Raw genomic sequence first — 5102 nt, 5'->3', positions numbered from 1 at the left:
GGTATATACTCGCACTTCTTTGCGGGGCGAGAACATCTCCCCTAAGTGAAGTCAGCCCTATGAATAGAGTTTGTGTGATCCCTGTGCAGCAGTCACAGAAAGGGTTCATCTCTGCAGTTTGTCACTCAAATTACATTGTTGCATTTTTTCTAGAAGTGGATCTGAGAGCTGTTACCCGCAGACCAGCTACAATAATTATCCTGGGATAGTGCACAAGGGCATAGAAGGGAGCGGCTCAAGAAAAGAGAAGTGGAAACAGACAGCAAACTAGGCTGGAGAGAGACCTGAGACAAAGAGATCTGAATTATACGAGAGCCGACCAGGGGAAACACAAATTATGCAGTCAAGTTTCCCACATTTGGGGAAATCGCAAGAGCAGCACACCCAGAGTGCAATGGGTGAGCCTTGCCCTGGGAGAAGCACCTTCATGATCATAGTATCTCACCTGGCAGGTAAGTAGGAGTTGGGCTAGAGCTGGGTAGGGTCGCTGCTCGGGCACTTCCCTGTCAAGTGAAGGAGATCCAACTGAGTCAGCACAAGGGAACTCTCGAAAGAAGAACAAGGCTAGAGGAAGATCTGAGACAAATAAATCTGACTTTTACCAGAGCTGACCAGAGGAAAGCACAAACACAGTCCCCCACTACCACAAATAATGAAGTCGAGTTTCCCACATTTGGGGAAATCACAGGGGTCAGCATACCCAGAATGCAATGAATGAACCTCACCCTGGGATAACAGTCTTCATTACCATGATATCTCCTATGCAAAATAAGTATGATTTGAGATAGGGCTAGGGAGGGCCGCTGCTCAGGCACATCTCTGTCAAGTAAAGAAGATTCAACTGAGGCAGCACAAGGGAACTCTCATCTGGGGACAACAACTGCAGGGAGAACACATATTTTCAGATGAACATGGGAGGGCAGAAGGCTGCCTAATACTGAAGCACCCCCAAACAACAAACCAAATGCAACAACTAGTGCAAGCATTCCTGGGGGAAGGCCTGCAGCAGATGGATTTGCATATGGTGATGTCATCCAAGCAGTGGGTCAAAGTTGGCTTCAACCCTCGTCTGCATATGAAAAGAGAAAAGGGGCATGCAGGGCATGGCGGCCTTTTGTGGCGCTTGGATGACCCCTAGTTCGCATTAAACACCTCCACCCTCCTTCGGTGTGGGGCTCATGTTGGCTATGCCCCAGCCCCTGAAGCATTCAAGCTGATTTCTTGCAGAAGCTGGGCACTGTAACAGCTCCAGAGCTGCTCTGTATGGCAAGTAAAAGGGTGTGGGCCCTGCAGCACTACCTGTAGTTCGCATTGTGCGTTGGAAGGCACAATGTAAGCAGATGGGAGAAGTCAGGATAGTGCGCAAGGGCATAGAAGGGAGCGGCTCAAGAAAAGAGAAGTGGAAACAGACAGCAAACTAGGCTGGAGAGCTCTTCTGTCTATATTTTGCAAACCTGCTCTTGTCCTCTCCAGCTGCTCCATGTAGATTTGACGTCTGGAAAGGTGCATAACCCACTGACAAGCAGGCACACTCCTGCATGAGTTTTCTCTCTCACTAGCTGGATGATACACAATCATTTGCATGTGCTCCACCTCCGACACACCACCCACCCAACCACCCAGTGACCAGAGCCACCCACAAGCCAACTGGCTCCGTGATTTAATTTGCACAGTGTAGTCATCCAGGCAGCATGTCCTTCTCAATGGAATACAATAATACAACAGTTAATAAGGCTATGGGTGTGGAGTGTAAGAGGGTGAGGGAATCACAAGCCCGAAGCTTTATTGAAAGACAGACACATATAAAGGGAGGATCAATAAATACAAAGATATCCTTTACTATAGAATGTAGTCCAATCCGGTCTTTCAACTCTTCCACAACTTAAAAACGGATAGTGTTCCCAAGCCTTCCATCCTGGAATATCTTCAGTCTCTCGCCAATGAAGAAAACAATCCCTCCAGCAGACTCTTCAACCACGATACAAGATCACAGCCAAAAGGGCGAGAAGCAACTACACTTGCATTTAACCAAAATAGCTAAAACTTAGTGGAGGAAAGTGCAGTGCACCAAAACATAAGCTGACACAATCATGGAGAATGTGCCAGCATATATGCTCTTCTATCTATATTTTGCAAACCTGCTCTTGTCCCCTCCAGCTGCTCCATGTAGATTTGACGTCTGGCAAGGTGCATAACCCACTGACAAGCAGGCACACTCCTGCATGAGTTTTCACTCTCACTAGCTGGATGATACACATTCATTTGCATGTGCTCCACCTCCGACACACCGCCCACCCAACCACCCAGTCACCAGAGCCACCCACAAGCCAACTGGCTCCGTGACTTAATTTGCACAGTGCAGTCATCCAGGCAGCATGTCCTTCTCAATGGAATAATCTCTGGTTCCATGGAATCTTCCGCATTGGAATGCTGCGGAACAAAAAGGATTTAAACATTCAGCTTGCTAGCATTCAATGTACCTGCGGCTTGGCTCTAGCACATGGGTCTTCATCCTGTGGCCCTCCAGCTGCTGTGAAACTACACATCCCAGCATGCCCTGCCACAGTTTTGCTATTAAGGTATGCTAAAACTGAGGCAGGGCATGCTGGGATGTGTAGTTCCACAGCAGCTGGAGGGTCGCAGGTTGAAGACCCATGTTCTAGCATGCCTGTTCTATGATGCATGTTCCGTGATGTCACAATCAGCTTGGAATGGGGTATCTAGCAGGCATTTGCTGACAGTCACTTGAGGTAGACACACATCAGGAGATGCAGCATATCGGAGGTCTTCGATGCCTTTCCAGCAAATGCACACCACCTGCTGCTGGTCTGGACACAAAACAATGCCCACAATCGAAGTCCCAAAATGCCCAACTACAGGATTCATGTAAGTAGTGAATTTAGGAATGAATTTAGAAGTAGGAAATTAAGTTAGTTCACAAGTACATTCAAATTCAGATCTAAAGTCTAGGTAGGCCTCACGTCCTGGCAGACCCCAGCATTTAAAAATGCCTTGATTAGAGGTAGGGAATTAAATGTAGATAAGAAGTAGACGCAAAATAAGACTCCACAGAGCAGTTATCAGGTGTCTTTATCAATTGTTGCATTTAAAAAATCAAGCAATTAGGGAACACAATGTTGCAACAATTTAACCCTATTTGCAAAATAGTACTAAATAAGTTTGTCGATGTAAGACATTTGCAAAGGCGCAAACAAAACACGCTGGAAAATCTGATCACAAGGTCAATTACGTCCCTGGGTGGGATTGAACCACCAACCTTTTGGTTAATAGCCGAACACACTAACCGATTGCGCCACAGAGACACTTTGCAAAAAGTACATACTGACAAAGGCTAATAAGCATTTATCTAGAACGTTTCCTAGAAAAACTTTAAAAAGTCAATAATCTGGAGAGTTTTTGTAAGATGTTTCTTCCATCAACCAACGAAGAAACACATTGGTACTTTTCCATGATGAGTGAGTGCTTCAGGTTCTCTTGCACTTACATGTGCAGCAGAGTACTGCAATGGAAGCATGCTGGGCCCATAACCCAGAGGTAGGCAGATTGAAACTATCCTCTGCTATATGCATTTTTTTTTGTTAATTAAAGTAATCCAAAACTGGGATTGATATTTTGGTTCTTTTATTTTTACTTAAAGTACAATAACTTTTACCATTTTAATTTGTTTTAATAGTATATTGACAGTATTGTTTTCTTTCAAAAATCCACTTAATTTTCTTTACCCTATTATTAAAATGGTAATTGACAAAAACAAACTACATTGTCACCAGAAGAGCAATACAAAATGTACACGTGATATATTAAAATCATCTTTCCAGCTTGAATTTCAATGATGCATTGGGGCAACGATTTTGTTAGCAACATCTTCACCCTTAAATAAAGATTTTCTTAATTCCTTACCTGTGTGCTAATTAGATATCACCTTGTTTTCACATTAAACAGACTTCCACATGAGAAAGCAGCAAGGATGCAGTGGCGTTAATGTTTCGTGGTGTCAACCCGTATTATTTCAGTAGACATTGAAATGAGGATGCATCTTGCTGCCTTTCCAATGAAGCAAATTTAATTTAGTAATAGGTGAAAAACCATCCCTACAAAGGTGTTAATCAGAGACTTGGCTTTGTGGACACTTTTCAGAGAACAAATTTGTTAGCATAAAAATAAAGCCAGAAAATGAAGAGCTGTTTAATCACTCAATTGGATTTTTTTGCCAGCATATTTCTTTTTCTCTGCAACCCACTGCTAAATTGTGCTACCTAGCTGTTTTTATAAAATCACTGAATCAAATCTAACTCTGATTACATCAGAGAAGGCCAGGTACCCTACACCATAAGAGGGGGTTTGAAATTTTGACTTGTCTACTTAAAGATCACCAAAATCTGATAACAAGGTCAATTACATCCCTGGGTGGGATTGAACCACCAACCTTTTGGTTTATAGCCGTACACACTAACTGATTGCGCCACAGAGACACTTTGCAAAAGTACATACTGACAAAGGCTAATAAGCATTCATCTAAAACGTTTCCTAGAAAAACTTTAAAAAGTCAATAATCTGGAGAGTTTTTGTAAGATGTTTCTTCCATCCACCAACGAAGAAACACATTGGTACTTTCCCATGATGAGTGAGTGCTTCAGGATCTCTTGCACTTACATGTGCAGCAGAGTACTGCAATGGAAGCATGCTGGGCCCATAACCCAGAGGTAGGCAGATTGAAACTATCCTTTGCTATATGCATTTTTTTTTGTTAATTTAAGTAATCAAAACTGGGATTGATATTTTTGCTCTTTTATTTTTACTTAAAGTACAATAACTTTTACCATTTTAATTTGTTTTAATAGTATATTGACAGTATAGTTTTCTTTAAAAAATCCACTTAATTTTCTTTACCCTATTATTAAAAGGGTAATTGACAAAAACAAACTACATTGTCACCAGAAGAGCAATACAAAATGTACAAGTGATATATTAAAATCATCTTTCCAGCTTGAATTTCAATGATGCATTGGGGCAACGATTTTGTGAGAAACATCTTCACCCTTAAATAAAGATTTTCTTAATTCCTTACCTGTGTGCTAATT

General features: G+C 42.3%; 2 non-coding genes across 2 annotated transcripts; both read right to left on the bottom strand.

Moving 5' to 3' along the window:
• Positions 1 to 297: 297 nt before the first annotated feature.
• On the bottom strand, positions 298 to 460 carry LOC134899296 (U1 spliceosomal RNA). Its single transcript, XR_010172975.1, has one exon. It is a non-coding gene; the product is annotated as a U1 spliceosomal RNA (small nuclear RNA).
• Positions 461 to 612: 152 nt separating this feature from the next.
• On the bottom strand, positions 613 to 776 carry LOC134899177 (U1 spliceosomal RNA). Its single transcript, XR_010172859.1, has one exon. It is a non-coding gene; the product is annotated as a U1 spliceosomal RNA (small nuclear RNA).
• Positions 777 to 5102: the final 4326 nt, after the last annotated feature.

Source organism: Pseudophryne corroboree, chromosome 3, assembly GCF_028390025.1.
Source record: "Pseudophryne corroboree isolate aPseCor3 chromosome 3, aPseCor3.hap2, whole genome shotgun sequence".
Classification (NCBI taxonomy): domain Eukaryota; kingdom Metazoa; phylum Chordata; class Amphibia; order Anura; family Myobatrachidae; genus Pseudophryne; species Pseudophryne corroboree.
Note: the sequence above shows the minus strand (reverse complement) of the source record. Positions and strands in the feature narration are given on the sequence as shown.